Genomic DNA, 14,453 nt, shown 5'->3' with positions numbered 1-14,453 from the left:
TTCAGAACTCTTAAAGATGTCGAAGAAGCAAACTCCGTAAGCAATTACTTTGGTGTTCCTCCACCGCAAAAGAAGCGCGTATTCCCGGAAATTCTGAGAATACGCGCTTCTTTTGCGGTTCGGACTCTTTCTGACGTTTCTTCGGAGGTGGGGGAACACCAAACACCTGCGGACCACTTATGTGCAGCCCTGACAATAATGGCAACATTTAACCATTTCAACCTAACAGTAATTTAATAATTGGAGGTGAATTTAATTCAGTATTAGACCCATACTTGGATAAATCCCTCTCCAAAAAGACCACAATGTGTAAAGGTAGCAGCTTATTAGAACGTACATGGATAATATGAGCGTTTGTGATGTCTGGAGAACTTTAAATCCTTCAGGAGGAGAGTACTCTTTCCACTCTTCTGCACATAATGTTTACTCTAGGATTGATTATTTTCTGATAGATGGAAAAATGCTCCCCAATGTCCATAATGCAACCTATCACAACGTCATTATTTCTGATCATTGTCCTGTCACCTGGTCTGTTACACTTGGTAACTTCACTAAAACACATAGGAGCTGGAGATGTGATCCACAATTGCTGAATGATTCAAAATTTCAATAATATATAAATTCTCAGACCTCTATTTTTTGACATAAACATAAACTACACCTGATTTATTATGGGAACCATTTAAAGCCTATATTAGAGGATGTATAATATCGTATCAGGCCTCACAGAATAAAAATAATAAACCAGAACAGCTAAAATTAGAAAAAAATTATTCATGATTTGGACACTGACAATTCAAGGGTTCCCTCTTTAGATAAATACAACACTATTTGTGCATTAAAATACAAACTAAATCAGATACTATCCAGTAACATTAATAGAGCGTTCACCTTTGTAAGACAGAAGTATTTTGAATTTGGGGACAAGCTACATAAGCTACTAGCTAGACAGCTAAAGAAGTTAGAAAATGACAGCATGATTCACAAAATTAGATCATGCAATGGAAACCTTGTCACTTCACACAAAGACATCAATGATAGTGTAACCCAGATCATTGTTTGAGTATGGGATTTCTGATTATTTGTAGTCACTGAACGCACCACTGTGCCGTGCGCATAGCCACTCTCTAGTCCAGCTACAGAGTTTTTTCCTTCCGTTCGTCCGATGAGGCGCATGCTGCTCTCGTGCCCTCTGCGAGCTGGAAATTCGGAAAAAGGAGTCTTGTAGCGGTTACGAACGTGAAGCTGAGCTGAATCCGACAGCCATTCGCCATTACATGAACCCCTCTGGCTTGTTTGTTTGCCCTTTTGGTGCCCTGGATCCTACTGGATGAACTGCCTTGTGGAAGTCCTCATCTGATGACTCTGCTGAACCGTCCTGGCTAGTAGATGGTCGTTGCTGCGGGTGGATGCTTCTGCTTGCTGGATGTTATTATTGGATGCTACACCGTTCCAACAGAGCGGTAGGAACAATTCAAAGGGCCCAACGATGCACTTTATTTTTTCCCTGAGCTCAGGTGATTTTCTTTTGGCCAAAGGACCTTGAAGGGATACATATTTGAGTTTATTTATTTATTTTATTTTTCTTGGGACACTGAGTGGAAAGACACTACAAAACAAGGGTTTATTATTTAAAATTGTGCCTAATAAATGTGTTTATGTTAAGTAAGTGTGGTGTCCATTGTGTGCTGGAAACCTTATTGTTCCTGTGGTGGAGCAGCTACTACCAATCTCCTTTACGAAACTAGCCTCTGATGGGATACAGATATTTGGGACACATTTGAATTCTTGTAACCTATTTCTAGAGAAACTGTGATTCTGGGCTTAGACATCGGGGTGGAATTGATGACACCGACACCTAGTGAACTGCCCAAGGTCAACAGTCCTGATTTCCACTCATTAAAGGTTTGGCGTAAGTACAGATTGCGTTACAAGTGGCGAGCCAGCCAGGAGATTGGTGAAAAGTAGCACCTTGACTTTCCAGCTCACAACACCCACCTTTTCATTTTTCCTTGACCCTATTGAGTTGGACATGGATCTTTGCAGACGTTTTGATGTAAATGGCCAGTGCTCACTTTTTGTGACTGGCATTGAAGGGATTTACACAGATGATGACATTGCTAGTGTTTTTTCAGTAAATGGTAAAGTTTCTCGGATAGTTCGAATCCCAGATGAATCAAACCAGCCAGAGGGTAGAGTCCTCATAGAATATTTGTCTGATCAAGCCATTTCCAAGATCAACCCCCAGATCTTAGGCGACTTGCCGAGCCCCAAGGATCCTGCTATCGGTTGGTCTGTCAAAACCATTCGAGATGTTGCTCAGGAAGAGGTAGGCAAGGAGTTAGCTCGTAGATACTTAGAAGAACTGAAGGCTGTTGGAGATAGTGGTAAAGCAGGTTTCTTGAGTGTTATTCAGAGTGAGGTCAAAGAAGCTCGACATAACTCTGAGATTCCTGACACACAGCCACACACAGCTCAGGATGGTGACACATCCCTCCATGACACTGTAGCTAGTGATCATGATGAGCCTAATCACTACACACAGACCCACAATGCACCTGATAGTGCTGTGGTGAACCCTGTTAATATCGACCACAGTCTCCTTAATCCACCTCAGATTCAAAAAGTTGTTGTTGAGCACGTTATCAGAAATGACTCAACAGCCCCGTGGTCTACACAAACCAGACTGCGCACCTTTTCTGGCCGTGCTCCTAGGCCCAATGGTGAGGTAGACTATGAAACATGGCGCACACAAGTGGACCTTCTTGTCAGTGATTGCTCCCTTAGTGATGCGCAAAAAGTTAGGAAAATACTTGAAAGTTTGCTAAGTCCAGCAGCCGATGTTGTTAAGTTGCTTGGTGTGAGCTCACCACCCAGGGCTTATATTAGGCAGCTCGATTCCGCTTTCAGTGTTGTAGAGGACGGAGAAGAGTTATTTGCAACCTTTCTCAGCTCCAATCAGAATAGCGGAGAAAAGCCCTCAGCATATTTGAACAGACTCCATAGCCTCCTCACTCGAGCTATTTCTAGAGGGGGAGTCTCTGTCGAAACTTTAAGCGAACACCTACTCAGACAGTTTATTAGAGGCTGCTGGGACCAGAGTCTCATTATAGCTCTCCAACTAGAGAACAAAAAGAACAGTCCACCAACATTCCCAGATCTACTCCTTATGTTAAGGACCGAGGAAGGTCGTAGATCTGCAAAGCTAGACAGGATGAAAAAACATCTGGGTGCTACAAAAGCAGCTGTACATGCCCACTCCATTTTTGATGTACCCTCCTATGATGATGAGCCCGTTCCGACACAGACTGCAAAACAGAGTGAAGCATCTAAGCTTGAGAGGAGAGTGGATGAGCTTTCAAAGCAGGTAGAGAAACTGAGTCAGAGGTCCAAGAATTCTCCTTTTGACAGTGAGCTTAGTACAGCGTTAAAACAGAGACAAGAAGAAACTGTTAAACTTGAAAGTAAAATAGATGAGTTGTCTAAGCAACTCAGAGAGCTCACTCAGAACCAAAAATGTCCTAAAGAGAATGATAGTGGCAAAGACTTCCTTACGGCAAGAAATAGCAGTGCCAGGAGACCAGTTAAGGTTCCCTCTATGCCAAAAGCATGGTTCTGCTTTAGATGTGGTGAAGATAACCACATTGCCGCTCGGTGTCCAAATGAACCCAACCAGGCACTAGTCCGTCAGAAGAATGCTGAGTTAAAGGAAAAGCAAGGAAGGTTCCAAGCCCAACAGGTTACTGAGCCTTTTGCTTTAAACTTGTAGCGGCTCCTGCTGTGGGACGTCCAGGAGCTGAGACCAGCATTAGTCCCGCCTCAAGTGACCAAAGAATTGATGTTCAGAGCAAAATGAAGACCCAGACAATGGTTCAAGATTTCAGTTCCCAATCCCGCTTGCCACCCAGTCTGATAGGTCCTCGTTGTTCAGCTTCTGTTTTGGTTGAGGGTGTGCAATGCAACTCTATCATGGATAGTGGTTCACAAGTCACTACAATCTCCGAATCATTTCACAAGGATAAACTGGCACATCTCCCCATTCAGCCCATTCAAGCATTGCTTGAGATTGAGGGTGCGGGTGGACAGCACGTTCCCTACCTTGGTTATGTTGAGACCCACGTCACTTTTCCTCAAAACATTACAGGCAAAGAGGAAGAGTTGGTTGTTTTGGCTCTTGTTGTGCCTGAGTGCCATTTTAACAGCAGAATACCAGTTTTGATTGGTACCAATGCACTGTTAAGACTCCATGATAAGTTATCTGAACGTGACGGTCCAGATTTCCTTCACAGACTGTGTTCCAGAGATGTAGCACTGGTTCTCCAGCACTTGGCTAAACAAATGGATGATTGCCACATATGCCCAGTGAGGTTGCACGGGAAAGTACCAGTCACCATCCCTGCCAACCACAAGTGCTGTTTAATGGGCGATGTTAGGCTGAGAAAGAACACTCCTAACGTAAGTTTTGTCCTTGAACCAAATGAACACGACAAGTTACCTGGTGGTTTATTTCTTGAAACTGCTTTGATAGACATCCCTTACAAAGCTAAGAGTAAGGTTCCAGTCGTCTTGCAGAACTTGAGTGGGCACAGTATTGTGTTGCAACCAGGAAGTACAGTTGCCCAGGTATGTGTAGCCCAGCACATTTCACCCCTGGTGCCTGTTTCAAATGCTTCTTCTCATGACAAGTTTGATGGAGAGAAGCTAAAGTTTAATCTTGATGAGTCACCCCTCTCTGAAGAATGGAAAGGGCGCATTACCACCAAGCTCAAGTCTATTTCAGAAGTGTTTGCGGTTGATGACCTGTCTTATGGTCATACCACTGTGGTAAAACACCACATTCGGCTGAACGATGACACGCCGTTTAAGGAACGGTCGAGGCCCATCCATCCAAGTGACAGAGAAGCTGTCAAGCAACACCTCAAAGAACTGCTTAATGCAGGGGTTATTAGGGAGTCAGAGAGCCCCTACGCATCTCCAATAGTAGTTGTGCGTAAAAAGGACGGTTCGATCAGGTTGTGCGTTGATTACCGCAAGTTGAACGCACGGACCATTAGGGATACTTATGCCCTCCCAAACATTGAGGAGACCTTCACGGCCCTTAGTGGTGCCAAGTGGTTCTCGGTCATGGACCTCAAATCAGGCTATTATCAGGTTGAGATGGCCGAGGAAGATAAAGCTAAAACTGCTTTTGTCTGTCCTCTTGGGTTTTACGAGTTTAATCGCCTGCCTCAGGGCGTTACAAATGCCCCAAGTACGTTTCAACGACTGATGGAGAAGTGTGTTGGGGATTTGAACTTGAGTGAGGTACTTGTGTTTTTGGATGATCTGATTGTGTTTTCAGACACCCTGGAGGAACATGAGGTGAGGCTCATGAGGGTGCTGAACCGGTTGAGGGACTTTGGGTTGAAGCTGTCCCCAGAAAAATGTCGTTTCTTTAGGCCCTCGGTGAAGTACCTTGGCCATGTGGTGGATGCCCAAGGAGTTCACACAGATCCTGATAAGATCTCAGCTTTGAAAACATGGCCTCATCCTACAAACAAGAGAGAGCTGAAATGTTTCCTAGGCTTTGCCGGTTATTACCGGAGATTCATTGACGGATACTCAAAGATCGCAAAGCCTTTAAATAGTCTAACGGCCAGTTACTACTCACCCAAAAAGAGGGGTAAAGTGTATCTTGAAGAACGTTTCAGACAACCGTCAAACATTAACTTACCTTTTGGAGAGGAGTGGACACCTGAATGCGAAAATGCATTTAAGACTTTGATTGAGAGACTGACATCGGCACCTGTCCTTGCTTTTGCCAATCCACAGCTACCATATGTCCTGCACACTGATGCCAGTCGTGAAGGCTTGGGTGCAGCACTCTACCAAGAGCAGGACGGGAAGCTGAGAGCTGTGGCTTATGCAAGCAGGGGACTTTCCAAAAGTGAGAGAAACTATCCCACTCACAAGCTTGAATTTCTAGCTTTGAAGTGGGCAGTTTGTGAGAAGTTTAACAGCTACCTTTATGGCGCTAACTTCACCATTGTGACGGATAACAATCCTCTCACGTATGTACTGACATCTGCGAAGTTAGATGCTGCTGGTCATCGCTGGTTAGCTGCGCTGTCTACTTATCAGTTCACCGTTAAGTACAGGGCCGGTCATGCCAATCGCGATGCAGACGGGCTGTCCCGACGACCACAAGCTCCTCCTTTTGAAGATGAGGATTTCATCAAAGAAAGGGAGAGAGTTGATGACATGAAAAACCATCTTCTAGAGGTGAACAACGAGATGAGTCACGAGGTGGTATCTGCCTTATGTCAGCGCCATCTTGTGGTGTCAAAGATCGAGCACTGTTCAAATCTAGAACAACCTTTGGCTGTAGAGTCTCTTGCTGTTGATCCCTCAACAGTTGCGGATGTATTTGGAGAAGACACATTACCATCTATGACAAGCTCTGACTGGTATAAAGTTCAGAGGGATGACCCGGTTGTCTCACGTGTCATTACCTTCGTTGAAAGAGCTCAAAAGCCCAGTTTCAGAGAAACAAACCTTGAAGCTCCTGATGTTAGGCTTCTTCTCAAGGAGTGGAGAAGGCTCGAACTGAGAGATGGAGTATTGTACAGGAAATGGACAAATAGAGACAACATTGTATGGCAGTTAGTCCTACCTGAACAGTTCGGAGGGAAAGCGTTGCGTGGAGTGCATGATGAAATTGGTCATCTTGGTTTTGAACGAGCACTGCATCTTGCCCGTTCCAGATTCTATTGGCCAATGATGACAAAGTCTGTAGAGGAGAAGTGCAGACAGTGTCCACGCTGTGTCAGGAGGAAAGCAGTGCCTCAGAAGGCAGCGCCTCTTGAAAATATTATAGCAACTTACCCGCTTGAACTCGTTTGTATGGACTATTTGTCAGTTGAGCCAGACAACAGAGACACCCGGAACATATTAGTTATCACTGACCATTTTACAAAGTTTGCTGTGGCAGTGCCAACTAAAGATCAGAAGTCCAGGACCATTGCAAAAGCTCTATGGGAGAACTTCATAGTTCATTATGGGTTTCCCAGTCGTCTACTCAGTGATCAGGGTAGAGACTTTGAATCTCACACAATCAAAGAGCTATGTGCGTTGATAGGAGCAGACAAAATCCGCACTACACCTTATCATCCTCGCGGAAACCCGGTGGAAAGGTTTAACCGGACGCTTCTTGATATGTTGGGTACGTTGGAAGAGGAAGACAAATCTCACTGGAGGGACTTTGTTAAACCCTTAGTTCATGCGTATAACTGCACGAGAAACGACACGACTGGTTTCTCTCCATATGAACTGATGTTTGGCAGACAACCCCGACTACCCATTGATCTGGTCTTAGGTATCCAACCTGAAAATGCCAACCATAAGTCTCATTCAGAGTATGTGAACAACCTTCGTCAACGTCTGGAGGAGAGCTACACCCTAGCTGCAAAAACCTCCCAGAAGATCGGAGAAAGGAATAAAGCTAGGTTTGACGAGAGGATTAGAGTGGCCGAGCTCTGTGCAGGTGACAGGGTTTTGGTTAGGAACATGAGTATCAGAGGTAAACACAAAATCTCAGACAGGTGGGAACAGAAAGTACATGTTGTGGTTAAACGAATCAATGATGGCCCTGTCTATGTTGTGGAACCCGAGTTGGGGAATGGACCAAAACGCACCTTACACAGGGATCTCCTTCTACCGTGTGGGTTCTTACCTGTGGAAGAAATAGCAGGGAGCAGATCTCATGGGCCCTCTAAAGGGAAGAAACCAAGAAACAAAGCCGAAAGGGAAGTACAATCTTCTGATAACCCTGATGGTCAGGAAGATGAGGTATACAGTGATGAGGACGAAGTGTATCCAGCTTTTGTGGTTCCAGAAATAATAACCAGAGGTCCTTTTATCCAGACTGAAAGGCAGGTTATCACACCTCAGCTGTCCACTGGGGATGTGTATTCTAGCTTGCCCCGTGCAGAGCCACAAGACGAGTCACACGCACAAGAAACACCCAGTCATGTTTCTGAACCTGGACCTTTGTTACACTCAGAAAGCAATGAGGTGACCACATCTCCCATTCCATCTGGTGAAGGTCCAGGTTGGGTTGTTATTGACATTCCTGAACAGACAGAACCTGTTGAAATGAATCAAGAAAGCAGTGACACTGCTGAGCAGAGTTCAGAGCCAGAGACAGTAGAGTTGCGGCGTTCTGGGAGAGAGAGACGCCAACCTCGTAAACTAACTTATGACGAGTTAGTTGAGCCTTTAATTTTAGCTCTCAGTTCCTTTTTGTCAGAGTTTCGCAATTGTATTCTCTCAGAGCACTTTCCTTCACACACCTGTTAAGTCAAGTGTGCATGCAGAGACTCATGCACTTTAGAGGGGGAGAGTGTAACCCAGATCATTGTTTGAGTATGGGATTTCTGATTATTTGTAGTCACTGAACGCACCACTGTGCCGTGCGCATAGCCACTCTCTAGTCCAGCTACAGAGTTTTTTCCTTCCGTTCGTCCGATGAGGCGCATGCTGCTCTCGTGCCCTCTGCGAGCTGGAAATTCGGAAAAAGGAGTCTTGTAGCGGTTACGAACGTGAAGCTGAGCTGAATCCGACAGCCATTCGCCATTACATGAACCCCTCTGGCTTGTTTGTTTGCCCTTTTGGTGCCCTGGATCCTACTGGATGAACTGCCTTGTGGAAGTCCTCATCTGATGACTCTGCTGAACCGTCCTGGCTAGTAGATGGTCGTTGCTGCGGGTGGATGCTTCTGCTTGCTGGATGTTATTATTGGATGCTACACCGTTCCAACAGAGCGGTAGGAACAATTCAAAGGGCCCAACGATGCACTTTATTTTTTCCCTGAGCTCAGGTGATTTTCTTTTGGCCAAAGGACCTTGAAGGGATACATATTTGAGTTTATTTATTTATTTTATTTTTCTTGGGACACTGAGTGGAAAGACACTACAAAACAAGGGTTTATTATTTAAAATTGTGCCTAATAAATGTGTTTATGTTAAGTAAGTGTGGTGTCCATTGTGTGCTGGAAACCTTATTGTTCCTGTGGTGGAGCAGCTACTACCAATCTCCTTTACGAAACTAGCCTCTGATGGGATACAGATATTTGGGACACATTTGAATTCTTGTAACCTATTTCTAGAGAAACTGTGATTCTGGGCTTAGACATCGGGGTGGAATTGATGACACCGACACCTAGTGAACTGCCCAAGGTCAACAGTCCTGATTTCCACTCATTAAAGGTTTGGCGTAAGTACAGATTGCGTTACAATAGCTTTAGACAGTTTTATGAATCTCTTTATACTACTCATTCCACTGCCGGGCCTAAAGACATGCAGGACTTTCTAGACAAATATGACCTCCCTGTGTTGGATCAGGTGGATCGCAAGACCCTTAATGCCAAGATTTCAACTGAAGAAATCTAAATCTATTGGTTTATTAAAAAATGGTAATGGAACCCCTGGCACAGACAATTCGTACTTATCCTGATATACATGGTTACGACACAACATATACCTCTAATACTATATCGCTCTATGGTGATGACATTTTACTATACATAACAAAACCCCAAACTTCCGTCCCAGCAATTCTCTCTGTTTTTGACAAATTTGGCTTTTTTGCCGTTTACAGGATCAACTGGGGAAAAAGTGAAGTATTGCCCATTAAACTGAAAAGTAATGAGTGGCTTGCATCTCTCCCATTTAAAGTAACTTATGAAGAAATTACATATCTGGGCATCACAATGACAAGAAAATACAGCTCCCTTGTGAAAGAAAATGTTCTCCCTCTATTGGAGAAGCTAAAAACCAACATTCAATTTTGAAGGACACTCCATATCTCATTGATTGGAAGAGTGAGTTCAATAAGGATGGTCTTTCTCCTGCAATATCTGCACTTGGTACAAAATATCCCAGTGTTTCTGCCCAAGTCTTTCTTCAAACACCTGGATGTCATTATTATGCCGTTTATTTGGAATTACAAAACACATAGAATAAAAAAAGAACATCTCTCTAAACACAGATCTCTTGGAGGACTCGCTCTACCTAATTTTATGCATTATTACTAGGCAACAAATTTAAGAATAATTTCTCTCTTGCTGGATGATACAGCCTTACTCCCCAAAGGCCTGCAGATGGGGAATTTGTAAATTAAAAGACATATTCAAAGGATACCTTCATGTTGCGGAACCTGCTATATATTTCCCAGAGGTGGGTAGTAACGAGTTACATTTACTCCGTTACTTTTACTTGAGTACATTTGTGAAAAAGAAACTGTACTTTTACTCCGCTACATAAATTCGACTCGTTACTTTTTAAAAAATAATTAGTTTAACACATTAGATAACATGCCGCCAGTGGAGTTTCTGGTAACTTTTTTACCAATCAGATGTGGCCATGCAGTCACATGACCAGTTTGAAACTGTGGCAGGCAGAGCCGCCCAAGCGTTTCAAAGTAGCGGACACACGGAAAGAAGAAACACATGAAAACATGGCAGAGCCAATTGTCTACGCTAGAGCTGAAGAGGATGAACACCCTTGGCCTCATATACAAAGAATGTTTCGCATAAAAGCAGTACAAAAGAACAGCTATGTCTTCAGTGTTGGTGCCTTCAGTGAGAGCTAAAACAAACCAACTTTTCAGTGTGAAAAAACTCCGCTTGTGTAACTTGAGGAAAGTTTTCTCTAAATATCTTTTTAGCTGTGGTTAGCTGGATGTCAGTCTTGTGTTACAGCAGCTGTGAGTCATATTTTCGGCGCTACGTTGTAGTGAGATAAGTTTGTGGGTGTTTTGTGCAGCTTTGGCTGTCCTTTTAACTGCTCGCTGGTTAGCTAGCGTAAGCTATAAGCTAACAGCTAGCCTGGTTAATGACGCTAGAGTTCAACGCGCATGCAAACAGCTTGTCTCTACTGCTTTAACTGTTAAAACAGAAGGCAATACTGCGGCTGACAGGGTTTATTATGTGAAACAGCAGCTTGTTTAGTTTAAACAGTCTGCATTAAGCTGGGTAAACACTGTGCGATTTTTTTCAGTCACGTTATTCAGCTCCTGCTCAAACTGTGCAATTGAATCGCAGGGGTTAAAAGTTCATAGGTCACGATGCAGGGTCTCACACTATACGGCCTGATGCTCTGATGCAACTTGAGTGCTTAAACTGTGTGTCCATAACATGAAGCTTATCATACAAAATCTGTCTCTCGCTCTCCCTCTCTATGTCTTACAGACACACACACACACCACCACCACCACCACCTTTGCTAAATTACTAATGAAAACCATTGAGTAGACAGCTGCAATTGAGCAGCAGTGTCCATCCAACTCTTTTCACGGTTGTTGTAGTCGTGACAATTTTGTGAGGCCACATTGAAAAGCCTCGGATACGGAAGCGTGGTACGGAAGCGTAGAGCTGCAACCCAGGCAAAAGAAAAATAGAAAAGTATATTGTTCTAACAATATACTTTTCATGTTTGTACAATATAATATCACGTTATTACAATATACATAATTATCACGTTCGTACAATATAAATATTATATAGGCTACATCGCAGCTCCAGTCACACTTCCATCACCGTCTTTCTCGTCTTTTCCCAGAGTAAACAGCCAAACAGGAGGATCCATTGGCTAGCACTGCTTAGCCTTGCACGCATTCTTATTTTAAATTTAATCTGGAATTCATTGCAAACTGTTTGTGCGGGTTATGAATGACAGGATTTTGTTTTTCTACAAGAGTTAGTAAAAAACATCTCCAGTGTGATCAAATCTTCTTGCCAAACATCTGCAGCTTGACAGTGTATACAGCACTATAATGACCAGACCTAATTCTTTTGAAAACCATACATCTTTCCACGGTCTAGGTGATGTCTGATGAAGTTGAGACCTAAGAGCTGGATGAGGCCAGCACAAACAGCGGCCTAACCGACTAAGATGATGGATCCATGGGGTCAGGAAAGCCAGAAGCAGGGCTGGAGAGGTACCTTTCATGTCCATTCACTGGAGGTGTGGATCTATTGCATGGCGTTCCTCACATCAAGAAGCTGTCGATCAAAATCGACAGCTCTTCATGCATCTGGAGCTTGTGAAGGACTTCTCAGTCATGCAGGACTCCTGTTCACTGCTAAACAGTTACAGCTTCACAGAAAGAACCTCGAGAGCAAACTGCTGCTGAAGCTAAACCATCACCTCACTGAGTGAAGAAATGGCACATTTTTGCTAAATATGCAGAAATAAATTCACACCCATACAATTTATGGTAAACTGAGCTCCTTTGTATGTACATATGTTGAAGATGCCTCATTCTAATGTTTTCTCTGAGGCTGCTGTGCCATTTGGAGCAAAAATGAATACAAAGTTTACAGCATATCTTGTCACTGGAAATTCTTTGCATTGTTTATGTGTTTATATTATTTACTGTAGGTATTGGTTAAAAAAAATTATGTTGTGAAAAACTGAAATCTGGAAATTAGAATTGTTGTACCTTGTTTTGTTGATCTTTTTACATATATTCCTGTTGAAAATACAAAAATTTGTATATTTATTTTTGTTTGTCTGATAGCATTTATTTAAAAAATAAATCAGACCTTTTTAAACAGTTACTCGCTACTTGAGTAGTCTTTTCACCAAGTACTTTTTTACTCTTACTTGAGTAACTTTTTTGAAGACTACTTTTCACTTTTACTTGAGTAATAATATTTTAAAGTAATGCTACTCTTACTTGAGTACAATTTTTCGATACTCGACCCACCTCTGATATTTCCATAGGTAAAGCCACAGTTCTTACACAAGATAATATGGTGCTAAAAAGCATGGTCATTATTTGTCGCAAAGTCAGGTGCCTGGAAGGATATCAGAATCAGAATCGTGTTTATTGGCCAAGTATATGTGCAGACACATACAGGGAATTTGGTTCCGGTAGATGGTGGCTCTCAAGCATAGCAATGTAAAACACACACACACACACACACACACACACACACGTGTCTATATATACACACATTACACATACATACACAAAGCTGTGTAACCAACTATAAATAACGAATCTAAACTTATATACATAAAATACAGAAATGAATGAGGTGGAATGAATACTACAAAATGTACATAAGGTGCAGCTGCAGTCTGGCAGTGGGAGCAGTGTGACAGGTCAACTGTTAAGAAGGGAGATGGCGAGGGGAAAGAAACTGTTCCTGTGTCGGGTGATCCTGGTCTGCAGGCTTCTGTACCGTCTGCCAGAGGGCAGCAGATCAAAAAGTCTGTGTCCAGGGTGTGAGGGGTCTGTGATGATTTTCCCTGCCCGATTCCTGGTTCTTGAGAGGTACAGATCCTGGATGGAGAGCAGGGGGGCGCCGATGATCCTTTCTGCTGCCCGTACAGTCCGCTGCAGTCTGCTCCTGTCCTGTTTAGTGGCTGCTCCATACCAGACTGTGATGGAGGAGCACAGAACAGACTCAATGACCGCAGTGTAGAACTGGATCAGCAGCTCCTGTGGAAGACTGTACTTCCCCAGTTGTCTCAGGAAGTACATCCTCTGCTGGGTCTTTTTGAGGATGGAGTTGATGTTGGTCTCCCACTTCAGGTCCTGGGAGATGGTGGTACCCAGGAACTTGAAGGTCTTCACAGTTGACACAGGGCTGTCTGATATGGTGAGGGGGAGCAGAGTTGAGGGATGTCTCCTGAAGTCCACTGTCATCTCTACAGTCTTAAGAGTGTTCAGCTCCAGATTGTGCTGACTGCACCAGAATACCAGCCGCTCAACTTCCTGCGGGTATGCAGACTCATCACCATCCTGAATGAGGCCAATGACAGTGGTGTCATCTGCAAACTTTAGGAGTTTGACAGCCGAGTTCTTGGAGGTGCAGTCGTTAGTGTAGAGGGAGAACAGTAGTGGTGAGAGGACACATCCTTGAGGGGCACCAATACTGAGGGACCGGGTTTCAGAGGTGATCTCCCCCAGCCTCACTTGTTGCTTTCTGTCTGTCAGGAAGCTGGTGATCCACTGACAGGTAGCTGGTGACACGCTGAGCTGGGAGAGTTTGGAGGAAAGAAGTTCAGGCACAACGGTGTTAAAAGCCGAACTAAAGTCCACAAACAGGACCCTGGCATAAGTTCCCGGGCGGTCAAGGTGTTGCAGGATGTAATGCAGCCCCATGTTCACTGCATCATCCACCGACCTGTTTGCCCGGTAGGCAAACTGCAGAGGGTCCAGCTGGTGGCCTGTAATGTCTTCCAGATGGGCTAACACCAGTCGGTCGAAGGATTTCATGACCACAGACGTCAAGGCGACAGGTCTGTAGTCATTCAGTCCAGTGATGGTGGGTTTCTTGGGAACAGGGATGATGGTGGAGCGTTTGAAGCAGGAGGGAACTTCACACAGCTCCAGGGATCTGTTGAAGATGCGAGTAAAGATGGGAGCCAGCTGTTCAGCACAGGTTTTGAGGCAGGAGGGTG

This window comes from Perissodus microlepis, chromosome 15 (genome assembly GCF_051167445.1).
Source record: "Perissodus microlepis isolate ML-2025 ecotype Zambia chromosome 15, ASM5116744v1, whole genome shotgun sequence".
NCBI classification, from domain to species: Eukaryota; Metazoa; Chordata; class Actinopteri; order Cichliformes; family Cichlidae; genus Perissodus; species Perissodus microlepis.
This window is presented reverse-complemented; position numbering follows the sequence as displayed.